Source organism: Somniosus microcephalus, chromosome 30 (assembly GCF_052327205.1).
Source record: "Somniosus microcephalus isolate GS21.2 chromosome 30, FLI_Smic_1.0, whole genome shotgun sequence".
In the NCBI taxonomy this organism is placed as follows: Eukaryota; Metazoa; Chordata; class Chondrichthyes; order Squaliformes; family Somniosidae; genus Somniosus; species Somniosus microcephalus.
In genome coordinates, this window is record NC_141016.1 from 15776571 (window position 1) to 15789477 (window position 12907).

At 47.8% G+C, this 12907-nt stretch overlaps 1 non-coding gene across 1 annotated transcript; it reads left to right on the forward strand.

Annotated features, from left to right (window-relative positions):
- The first annotated feature begins 7374 nt into the window (after nucleotides 1-7374).
- Nucleotides 7375-7472, forward strand: LOC147097948 (small nucleolar RNA U13). The gene has a single exon (XR_015074290.1). It is a non-coding gene; the product is annotated as a small nucleolar RNA U13 (small nucleolar RNA).
- Nucleotides 7473-12907: the final 5435 nt, after the last annotated feature.

Below are 12907 nucleotides of genomic sequence, written 5' to 3' on the forward strand. Positions count from 1 at the left end.
ATTCTGAGGGGGATTGAAGGAGTAAATGCTGAGAGGTTGTTTCCCCTGGCTGAGGAGAGTCTAGACCTAGGGGGTCACAGCCTCAGAATAAGGGGCCGGCCATTTAGGACTGAGATGAGGAGGAATTTCTTCACTCGGAGGGTGGTGAATCTTTTTGGAATTCTCTACCGAGGGTTGAGACTGCTCAGTCGTTGAGTACATTCAAGGCTGAGTTCGCTAGATTTTTGGACTCTAGCGGAATCAAGGGATATGGAGATCAGGCGGGAAAGTGGAGTTGAGGTCGAAGAGTATGACCTACTTGTAGTGTATGTGCCTTTAAGAGCCCCAGGTGTGCTGTAATGCCGGTAATGGCCACTCGGGCTATATAAGCCTGTATATTGTGTATATCCGTTAGAACCCCCCCCAGACTTTGCTTAGTAAACACCTATGAACCAACTCCTGTCTTCAGTGTCTTTATCAACACACGGACACTACAGTGGCGACGAAGTGGAAACGGACTTACCTGCCATTCGGCAGCACCTCAAGGACATCGATTCCTCGGGCATCCAGAAGACTCAAGAAAGTGAGAGAAGCTGTAGTTTCACCAGCTGGCCAAGCTGGTGGCAGGTACTGCACTAATCCTTCCTGGGCGTCAGGCTGGGGCTCCAGCGGCTGGCTCTACAGCTGAGACAGGCAGCGAAATCGGAGGCAAGCAATAACGGACTGGGAGGGAGCACTCGGGAGACGGCCAGCGTGGCAAGCAGGTCAGCGCTCAGACCTGCAGAGAAAGTCCGGCGGGAACGAGTCTCCAACTGTAAACAAATAAAATAAAAAATAAAAAAACAAAGAACGGAAACCGCGGGAAACAGCGTTGTCATCGGCAGCAGCGGCGGGAAAGCGCGGGAAGTGCCATATCTTTGCTGCTGAAAAGAAAGAAAAAAGCACGGGAAGTGCCATATCTTTTCTGAAATGCCTAAGTCTGGCAATATTGATGCTTTTGATAGCGAAATAGAGGATTGGACCAAATACGTGCAAAGAGTAGAGGTATATTGCACTGCAAATGGAATAGAAGATGAAAAAAAGCTTCAGTACTGCTGAACCTAATGGGCGCAAAGGCATACGGGCTGTTACAAAATTTAATCACTCCAGCCAAACCAAAGGACAAGAATTTTAAAGAAATTGTTGATACCCTGCAGGAGCACTTAAACCCAACACCGCTGCTGATAGCGGAACGATTCAAATTCTTCAAGAGAAATCAACACAAGAATGAAAGTAACGCTGATTACCTAACCGAATTAAGAAAGCTATCAAAGTACTGCCAATTCGGGGCAGGACTAGCAGATTATCTTCGAGACAAATTCGTTTGCGGTCTCTTAAGTGAAGGAACACAAAAAAGGCTGCTTTCTGAAAAAGATTTAACATTGGACAAAGCTTTCAGTATGGCTGTATCATACGAAGCAGCAGCAAGAGGAGCTGCAGAGATACAACAAAAGACACAGGACTTCGGCACCCGTGAAATGACACAGGGTTTCGAAAGATGTTATCACTGCGGCAGATCCACCCATAACCAGAAGGACTGCTGGTTCAAGGACAAAGCATGCAGGCAATGCGGAAAGATTGGACACATTACACGGGTATGCCGATCTGGACAAAATAAATCCACAGACAGAAAAAAAAAAATCAATAAAGGAAAGTACAGGAAGGTACAAATGATGACGGACAGTAGCTCCGAAGACCAGAAGAGCGATAGCGACTCCGAAAACAAGAGACTAAGCTGTCTCAAATTACATAATGTACTTGCCAAAGATGATTACCAAACCATTTGGGTTACCCTCACGATAGCAGGGTCCCCTGTTAAAATGGAGCTAGATACAGGATCAGCTCTAACCGTAATAAATCGATGGGATTACGAGAGGCTATTTTTGCATATACTTCTAAAAGACACATCCATTATCTTAAAATCATATACGGGGCAGAAAGTATACCCCAAAGGAAAAATAAGGGTGCCTGTTGTATAAAACGGCAAAGAAATACAAAAGTTGTATTTATACATTCTACAAGATGGTGGTCCACCGTTGTTGGGACGTGAATGGATCAGAAAGATACGTTTAGACTGGCACTCCATTCAGGCACTGACGGTGACCAGTAAGAAATAAACAATGATGACATCATACCTGAACGATTAAAAGACATCTTGGCCAACGCCAAAGAAGTGTTTCAAGAGAAACTAGGAACCTTGAAAGGCATCACCGCCTCAATAAAAGTGGAAGATGCAGCAATTCCCAAATTTTTTAAGGCAAGACCGGTGCCATACGCAATTCGTCCAGCAGTCGAGGCAGAGCTGGAGAATTTGGAAAAGGCAGGCGTATTATCCAAAATAGATTGGAGCGAGTGGGCAACACCCATCGTTCCAGTCATGAAAAAAGCATTGAATAATGATAAATCTGAAGAACAGAGAAAAATTCGCATCTGTGGAGACTTCAAGGTGACTGTAAACCCGGTCCTTCACACAGTACAGTATCCTCTTCCGAGGATAGAAGATATTTTCGCCTCACTATCCGGAGGGAAATGTTTCACCAAAATTGACTTGGCACAGGCATATCTACAAATGGAGGTTGAGGAGGCCTCTAAAAAGTATCTCACGATAAATACACACAAAGGTCTGTACCAGTACAATCGACTGGTTTTTGGAGTAGCATCAGCTCCAGCTATCTGGCAAAGAGCTATGGAGCAAGTCCTGCAAGGGATTCCGGGGACTCAATGCTGCCTAGACGACATCCTTGTGACAGGAGAAAACGACAACGAGCACCTTGCCAATTTGGAGCAGGTGCTCACTAGGCTGAAAGAACGGGGCCTACGAACAAATCGCCCCAAGTGCGAATTTTTCCAAAATCAGATATCATATTGTGGCCACATAATTAATAAGGAAAGGTTGCATAAGTCACCTGAAAAAATTGAAGCGGTCATAAAAGCCCCAGCACCTGAAAATGTTTCACAATTAAGGTCGTTCCTGGGATTAATAAATTACTATCATAAATTTTTACCGAACTTATCAACTCTTCTACACCCTCTTAATGAACTTCTACAAACAGGAGTGATTTGGAAATGGAACGAAGACTGTAAACGTGCTTTCCATAAATGCAAAGACTTAATCACATCCGAAGAAGTTTTGGCTCATTACAACCCATCACTGCCAATCAGACTGGCGTGCGATGCATCCCCTTACGGCACAGGAGCAGTATTATCCCATAAATTCCCTGATGGCTCAGAACGGCCGATAGCTTTTGCGTCACGCTCATTAAACTCGGCTGAGCGTAACTATGCCCAAATCGACAGGGAAGCACTCAGCCTGGTATGGGGAGTGAAGAAATTCAACCATTACCTACACGGACAAAAATTTACCTTGTTGGCTGACCATCAACCCCTCATCTCCATATTCAACCCTAAAAAGGGTGTTCCCATTATGACAGCGCAAAGGCTACAGAGGTGGTCCCTTTTTCTAGGGGCACACCAATACAACATAGAATACAAAGGATCAAAACAGCATAGGAATGCTGACGGTTTATCGCGCCTACCGTTGCCAACGGTAGAAGAGGCACCTACAGTAGACCCAGTAGAGATGTTCCACTCTACCATAGTGGAATGTCTACCAGTAACAAATTCTGCCATTGAAAGGGAGACGAGAAATGACCCGACTCTCTCACGGGTCTACGATTTAACAGTGAAGGGATGGCCAGCACAACGCGAACCACTGTTGCCAGCATTCTCGCAAAGAAGAGAACAGCTGTCAGTGTGCCGAGGAACCTTGATGTGTGGATCCAGAGTGGTGATTCCACCCAAACTCCAGGATAAAGTGCTAAAGGAGCTTCACGAGGGGCATCTGGGTGGAGTGAAAATGAAGAACCTAGCTAGGGCGTTTGTATGGTGGCCAGGTATCGATGGAGACATCGAAGAAATGACCAAGAGCTGTCTAGGATGCCAGAAGGTCCAAAACGCTCCACCACAAGCCCCTCTACATCCATGGGAGTGGCCCTCATCTCCCTGGCAAAGGGTGCACATCGACTTTGCTGGTCCATTTATGGACTCAATGTTCTTAATCGCGGTTGATGCACACTCCAAGTGGTCGGAAGTAATAAAGATGTCCTCCACCACCACGGAAAAAACCATCACAGTATTAAGGACCATATTTGCCAGGAATGGGCTGCCGGAACAGATATGTTCTGATAATGGACCGCAATTTGTGTCCGAAGAATTCAGAAAGTTCTTAAGAAACAATGGGGTTAAGCACTACACGTCCGCCCCATACCATCCCGCCACCAATGGATTGGCTGAAAGGTTTGTCCAGACCTTCAAGAAGGCCATAAAGGCCATGGGTAATGAAGACATAAAACTTCAGCACAAGGTGGATAACTTCTTATTCGCATACAGGAATGCAACACATGTGGTTACCAACCAAACTCCCGCCATGATGTTCTTCAATAGAAACCTAAGATGCCGGCTGGATTTGGTCAAGCCCAACATCAGAAGGGACGTGGAGAACCGGCAGTTTCAAGGCATGAATGAAAGGCCAACTAGAACCTTCCAGATAGGTCAACAAGTTTTGGCCCGGGACTACCGTACCGAGAAATGGCAGCCTGGAACTATCTGCACACGACTAGGACCACTGATGTATACCGTGGACATCGGAGAAAGCATAATAAGGCGCCATGCTGATCAAATCATAAAGTCATCCGAAAAGGGGCAACCTACACCACAACTCTATATGTCTAACGATGAAGTAGAGATACCCATATCTACCTCCGATCCAGTGATACTGGAACCCGATGAACCCGACACTGGCATTCAAGCCGAATCAGCCTTGCCAAAAGAACCTACTACACCACCAGAAACTACTACACCCCCGAGGCGTTATCCGGACCGAGTCAGGAAGCCTCCTGAGAGACTGACTTATAATTAATTAACTACAGCAATGTGTATATTATTTTTCTTATAACATGTAATTAATAATTACTTAAAATATGATGTACTGGTTAGCTAAAAGGGGAGGAATTATAGTGTATGTGCCTTTAAGAGCCCCAGGTGTGCTGTAATGCCGGTAATGGCCACTCGGGCTATATAAGCCTGTATATTGTGTATATCCGTTAGAACCCCCCCCAGACTTTGCTTAGTAAACACCTATGTACCAACTCCTGTCTTCAGTGTCTTTATCAACACACGGACACTACACTACTCCTGCTCCTAATTCTAATGTAATTATAAACTCACTGGCTGACAAGAATGTCTGTGGTGAGTCAGCTGATCGCCATGGCAACAGTTGTGTCCCGAGAATTGGCCTCAGTACCAGTTCGCTGGGCAGGGTTCCCACTCCTGGTCACTAACCTGCTGGAAAGTTCCTTTGTGCATCTCAGGTAACAACAACTTGCATTTATATAGCGCCATTAACGTAGCAAAACGTCCCGAGGACAGAATTGTGCTCAGCTGTGATTCCCTCCACGGTTGAATATACCGACAACAGTTACTGTCACTCGCTACATAGTAAGTTATCAGAGGGCAGGTGGCACTTATCCCAGTAAGATGTCTTAAGAAGGTGAGAATAGTGTAAAAGAATGCATTAGAAGAATCCTATTGAGCTCCAGCTAGTAAAACCAGTATTTTGAGTTATTTTTAGCCGGAGCAGTCACAGAACCATGGTGCTGTATAACCACAGGGGGGAGTCCTGTGCCACTGTTCCCTCTGCCTAGCCGACATCCAGTCCTGGATGAGCCACAATTCCCTCCAAATAAACACCGGGAAGACCAAAACCATTGTCTTCGGCCCCGCAACAAACTCCGTTCCCTCACCACTGAACCCATCCCCCTCCCTGGCCACTCTCTCGGGCTGAACCAGGCCGTTCGCAACCTCTGCGTCCTATTTGATCCTGAGCTGACCTTCTGACCACATATAGGTCTCTCCCTTTCAAAGCCGTCTACTTCCACCTCCAGAATGTCGCCCGACTCCGCCCGCTTAACCCATCTGCTGCTGAAACCCACATCCATGCTTTTGTTACCTCCAAACTCGACTGTTCCAATGCTTCCCTGGCCAGCCTCTCACCTTCCTTGAGCTCATCTGCTGCCCTTATCCCAACTTGTACCAAGTCCCGTTTACCCATCAGCCCTGTGCTCGCTGACTTACATTAACCCCTGGTCTGGCAATGCTTCAAATTGAAAATTCTTATCCTCATGTTCAAATTCGTCCATGGCTTTGCATCTACCTATCTCTGTAACCTCTTTCTGTAGACCATGAGCTTGGTGCTGGGTTTGAGGCCCTGGTCTTCAAACACTCTCTTCCTCAGGCAACCGAAGAGCAGTAGTTCTTGCTCAGGCCAACATCCCCAGCATCGAAGCTTTAACCATGCTCGATCAGCTCCGATGGACGGGTCACATCGCCCGCACGCCCGATATGAGACTCCCAAAACAAGCGCTCTACCCGACACGGCAAGAGAGCCCCAGGTGGGCAGAGGAAACGCTTCAAGGACACCCTCAAAGCCTCCTTGAAAAAGTGCAACATCCCCACTGACACCTGGGAATTCCTGGCCCAAAACCACAAAAAGTAGAGGAGAAGCATCCGGGAAGGCGCCAAACACCTTGAGTCTCTTCGCCGGGAGCAAGTGGAAACCAAGCGCAAGGAGCACACGTCAACCCAAGCACCCCACCCACCTGCCCCTTCAACCGTCTGCCCCACCTGTGACAGAGACTGTAGGTCCCGCATTGGACTCATCAGTCACCTGAGAACTCATTTTTAGTGTGGAAGCAAGTCATCCTCGGTTCCGAGGGGCTGCCTAAGAAGAAGAAGAAACCTCTTTCAACCCCCCGAGATCTCTGCGTTCCTCAAACTCTGGCCTCTTGTGCATCCCCCATTCCCTTCGCCTTCAGCCACCGAGGCCCTAAGCTCTGGAATTCCCTGCCTGAACCTCTCTACCTCTCTCTCCTCCTTTAAGACGCTCCTTAAAACCTATCACTTTGACCAAGCCTGAAAATCTCAAATTTTGTCTAATTGCGATCTTGGGACAGTTTATTACGTTACAGGCGCCATATAAATGCAACTTTCTCTGAATTGTTGGGGTTCTGCTGCACAAGGCATCAGCCCTTGAAATCCAACGTGCGCAATGAGACGTTCGATTTAATATGATACAAACGTCATCACGCATCAGCATATGTTTGCATAATTAATTAGCACAGTTTTTTTGGCAGTAGGTTTCTCAGTGAAAGGGACCAATTGGAAAAACCGTCACCTCAAACCTGCCGACAGTATGCGTCCCTAACACAAGAGCCCGCGGGAAATGCGACTGTGCCGGTCACCTTGATCTAAAAGGGCTTGGCTCGGGGGTATGTCCCCACCCGGCTGTGCATTTCGACGATCCTTCTGGTTCAACCAAGTGATGAGTGGGTTAAACACGCGCCTGCGTGATATGTGCCGTCCCTACTGTTACGACAGGGCACATGACCCGTCTGACGCTGAACCGGTGGGACTCGTTGTTGTTAAACTGTGTAGCCGCAGGGGGGCGATCGTTCCGCATTGCCATCTGTTGGTTCTGGGTCGCATTTGCACTGTTCCTGTAACTATTAATTATTATTAGGTATATTATTTTCCGATACTTTGATTGTCTTACAGCTCAACTTTTATTTCAAAATCAATGTAAACTGTAGGCTACAATCTTAAAGGGGGCTGGGTGTGGCGGGGTGCATGAACAGAGACACCTGGGGGTGTATGTGTACAAATTGTAGAAGGTAGCAGGGCAGGTTGAGAAACATAGAACGCAGGAGTAGGCCATTTGGCCCTTCGAGCCTGCTCCGCCATTCAATGATGTGGAGATGCCGGTGTTGGACTGGGGTGGACAAATGTGAAAAGTCACACAACACTAGGTTATAGTCCAACAGCTTTATTTGAAATCACAAGCTTTCGGAGCGCTGCTCCTTCGTCAGGTGAAGTGAAGAGATGCATATAGGCACAGCATATATAGTCAGAGAACACTGCCAGATGATTACAGGTAATCTTTCTAACTGCCCTTTATCACACCTCGGCAGAGAGATAATCACAGCAATCAAAGGTGTGAATGGTGTCCAAACAGGTCAGTCAGGAAAACATTACATCAAAGAACAATGAGGTGGGGTCACAAGGGGTCAAATGTTGCAGACGCTGGGGTCTGTATGAAAAACAAAAAACAAACAAACAAACAAAAAAATTTTTTTTGCTGGAAATCACAGCAGGTCCAGCCGCATCTGTGTAGAGAGAATTCATTCAATGAGATCATGGCTGATCATCCAAACTCAGTACCCTGTCCCTGCTTTCTCCCCATATCCCTTGATCCCTTTAGCCTTAAGAAATATATCTAACTCCTTCTTGAATATATTTAATTAATTGGCCTCAACTGCATTCTGTGGTAAAGAATTCCACAGGTTCACCACTCTCTGGGTGAAGAAATTCCTCCTCATCTCTGTCCTAAATGGCTTACCACTTATCCTTAGACTGTGACCCCTGGTTCTGGACTCCACGACCATCGGGAACATCCTTCCTGCATCTAGTCTGTCTAGTCCTGTTAGAATTTTATCAGTTTCAATGAGATCCCCTCTCATTCTTCTAAACTCTAGCGAATATAAGCCCAATCGACCCAATCTCTCCTCATACGTCATTCCTGCCATCCCAGGTATCAGCCTGGTGAATCTTCGCTGCACTCCCTCCATGGCAAGAACATCCTTCCTCAGATAAGGCAACCAAAACTGCACACAATACTCAAGGTGTAGTCTCACCAAGGCCCTGTACAACTGCAGCAAGACATCCTTGCTCCTGTACTTGAACCCTCTCGCTACGAAGGCCAACATACCATTTGCCTTCTTAACCACCTACTGCACCTGCATGCTTACCTTCAGCGACTGGTGCACAAGGACACCCAGGTCTCGTTGCACTTCCCCTTTTCCCAATCTATTGCCGTTCAGATAATAATCTGCCTTCCTGTTTTTGCCACCAAAGCGGATAACCTCGCATTTATCCACATTATACTGCATCTGCCATGCATCTGCCCAATCACCTAAACTGTCCAAATCATACTGGAGTTTCTCGGCATCCTCCTCACAGCACACACGCCCACCCAGCTTTGTATCGTTGTGTCGCTTTTGTGAAAGCAATTAAAAAAAGCATAGAATACAACAGCAAGGAAGTTATGATGAACCTTTATAAAACACTGGTACACACGCATGCACGCATGATGGAACTTATGCGCGAACGAACGGGCGGATGATTGAACGATTGAATGGGTGATCGATGTCAGTAGGACTGGCGTGATACGGCTTTTTTCTTGGTTTATTGAAATAGTGGTAGTTTGTACTGTAAATATTATTGATTCATTTGTAAAATTTATCATTGCATTTATATTGTTAACCATAAAGCTGCTCTCAAAGCTTTATTTCTTTCTTATTGTGGTCAATGAATGTAATGGATTTACTATGTAATTGAAAAAAAAATAAAACACTGGTTCGGCCTCAACTGGAGTACTATGTCCAATTCTGGGTACTGCACTATAGGAAGGATGTGAAGGCCTTAGAGGGGGTGAAGAAAAGATTTATAAGGGGCCTACATAGAGTGGATAGGAAGGACCTATTTCCCTGAGCAGAGAGGTCAATAACCAGGGGGCATAGATTTAAAATAATTGGTCAGAGGTTTAGAGAGGATTTGAGGAGAAATTGTTTCACCCAGAGGGTGGCGGGTGTGTGGAACTCACTGCCTGAAAGGGTGGTAGAGGCAGAGACCCTCATCACATTTAAAAAGTACTTGGATATGCACTTGAAGTGCTGTAACCTGCAGGGCTACGGACCAAGAGCTGGAAAGTGGGATTAGGGTGGATCGCTCTTTGTCAGCCGGCACAGACAAGATGGGCCGAATGGCCTCCTTCTGTGCTGTAAATTTCTATGATTTACAAGAATGGTTTCCAGGGATGAGGGACTTCAGTTACGTGGATAGACTGGAGAATCTGGGGTTGTTCACCTTAGAGCAGAGAAGGTTGCGAGGAGATTTGATTTGAGGTGTTCAAAATCATGAGGGGACTGGACAGAGTAGATAGAGAGAAACTGTTCCCATTGGCGGAAGGGTCGAGAACCAGAGGACACAGATTTAATGTGATTGGCAGAAGAACCAAAGGTGACATGAGGAAAAACTTTTTAACACAGCGAGTGGCTAGAATCTGGAATTCACTGCCTGAAAGGGTGGTGGATGCAGATTTCAAAAGGGAATTGGATAAATAACTGAAGGAAAAAAAATTGCAGGGCTACGGGGAAAGAGCGGGGGAGTGGGACTAGCTGAAGTGCTTCTTGCAGAGAGCCGGCAGGGGCTTGACGGGCTGAATGGCCTCCTTTTGTGCTGTAACCATTCTATGATTCTATGATAAGATTTTAACTGGTTAGGAAGACCGAAGTTCATAAATAAAAACAGGAAATGCTCAGCAGGTCAGGCAGCATCTGTGGAGAGAGTTAACGTTTCAGGTCGATGACCTTTCGTCAGAACTGGAAAAAGCTGGAGATGGAACAGGTTTTTAAGCAAGTGTAGGGGCCGGGAAAGGGGGGAGGGGAGGAAAGAACAAAAGGGAAGGTCTGTGATAGGGTGGAAGGTGTGATGAAATATGCCATTCATCACTCATCTGTATTCTCTGTGTGATTGTGCCTGTGACTGTGGTTTAGTTTCAGTTTCATTTCCCTTACCTCAGTTCCGTTTCCTCACCTTGTATTGTATTGTGTGTAGGGCTCCGCCCATACCTGGCCCCTATGTAAGCAGGCCCAGCCTGCCTCACATCCAGTACTGCAGACCTCTGGATGGAAGACACCTCTCCACTGTGTGTTACCTTCTAAGTTAATAAAAGCCTTGTTTTGTTCCGCTAACATTGAGTCTCGGATTTATTGAGGCACATCAATTTTATTAACTTACTTTTCAACACAATGGATCAACTCTTGAAACCCGAACGTTTGGATTTGGACCAGCATGCTTCGGATGCATCGGCACGCTTCGGACACTGGTTTATGTGTATGGAATTCTTCCTGGACAATTCCGCAGCCGTCACAGGCGCTACGGACGCTGCGAGTATGAAACTTGGAATTCTGCGGAATTGGGTAAGCCACAGGGTTTACCCCCTCATCCAAGACGCCGACACGTACCCAGCCGCCTGCGACATCTTAAAGGCGCATTACCAGCAGCCTACGAATGAGGTGTATGCTAGGCATCTGCTCGCTACTCGCGCACAGCGACCTGGGGAATCGCTGGATGAGTTCCTAGTCACCCTGAAAACGCTTGGCAAAGATTGCAAGTGCCAAGATGTAAAAGCCGCAGTGTACACTGACGAGCTTGTTCGCGATGCCTTCACCACAGGCCTCAGCTCCACTTACATCCGGCAGAGACTGCTGGAAAAAACGGGATTGGACCTGAAACAGACTGTGGACACAGCGCGATCCCTGGATGTGGCCCAGAGAAACTCGGACGCCTACTCTTCAGCCCGCGCCGCCCACGCTGCCACGTATGCACCAAGGGTGCCGCCATCTTGGAAGGCATCTTCCCCGCCCGGCAGCCCGACACTGTCGGGGCCCCGCTCTCCCCCCAGAAGCCCTACGACAGCCGCGACGCGTCAGGGACCCAACTGCTACTTCTGCGGGCAGTCGAAGCACACCAGAAACCTGTGCCCGGCGAAAGGCACCACCTGCTTTAAGTGCGGTAAGAAGGGGCAGTTCGGGAAGGTGTGCAGAGGGAACCCCGGCGGAAAACCCGCCACCGCCGCGTGTGCGCCGTGGGAGCGGCCATCTTGGACGCCATCTTGCCCGACCTCGTGGGGTCCGCCATCTTGTGAGCAGACAGCGTGGACGCCATCTTGTCTCGATCAGGGCCCTACAGTGGCATCGGTCACAGTGGACCAGACCAGGCCGCACCCGCTATCCAAATCAATGGTGGACATCGAGGTAAACGGGTGCGGGGTTAAATGTTTAATTGACAGTGGAAGCACGGAGAGTTTTATCCACCCTGAACTAGCACAACAACTCTCCCTAAAGGTGGTCCCTACTCGGGGTACCATCTCTATGGCTGATAAAACCCAGACATCGACCATTATGGGTTACTGCACGGTACAATTGTCCGTTAACGGAACTGTATACGATAATTTTAAAGTATTAATCATGAAGAATCTATGTGCGAGCGTGATCTTGGGCCTGGATTTCCAGTGCCACCACCAAAGCATCACGCTCAATTACGGTGTGCGGTCTGGCTACCCTGAAGGTAAAGCCGCCTTCGCTATTCGCGAACCTTACCCCTAACTGCCGGCCAATAGCGACCAAAAGCAGGAGGTACAGCTGGGAGGACAGGCGGTTTATCGCGACCGAGGTAGACAGGCTCCTGAAGGAGCGCATTATTGAACGCAGCAACAGCCCGTGGCGCGCCCAAGTGGTGGTGGTAAGGGATAGCGAGAAGAAATGGATGGTGATCGACTATAGCCAAACGATCAACAGGTACACCCAACTAGACGCCTACCCGCTACCCCGCATATCAGAAATGGTGAACCAAATCGCCCAATACCGGGTGTTCTCCACCATCGACCTCAAGTCAGCGTACCACCAGCTCCCTATCAGACCAGAGGACCGCCTGTACACCGCCTTCGAGGCGAACGGACGCCTCTACCAATTCCTCAGAGTGCCCTTTGGGGTGACGAATGGGGTCTCGGTCTTCCAGAGGGAGATGGACCGCATGGTCGATGACCACCACTTGCAGGCCACCTTCCCCTACCTCGACAACGTCACCATCTGCGGTCACAACCAGCAGGATCATGACTCGAACGGTTCCTGAAAACCGCACAAAAACTCAACCTCACTTACAACGAGGACAAGTGCGTTTACAACACCACGCGCCTCTGCATACTAGGCAGCGT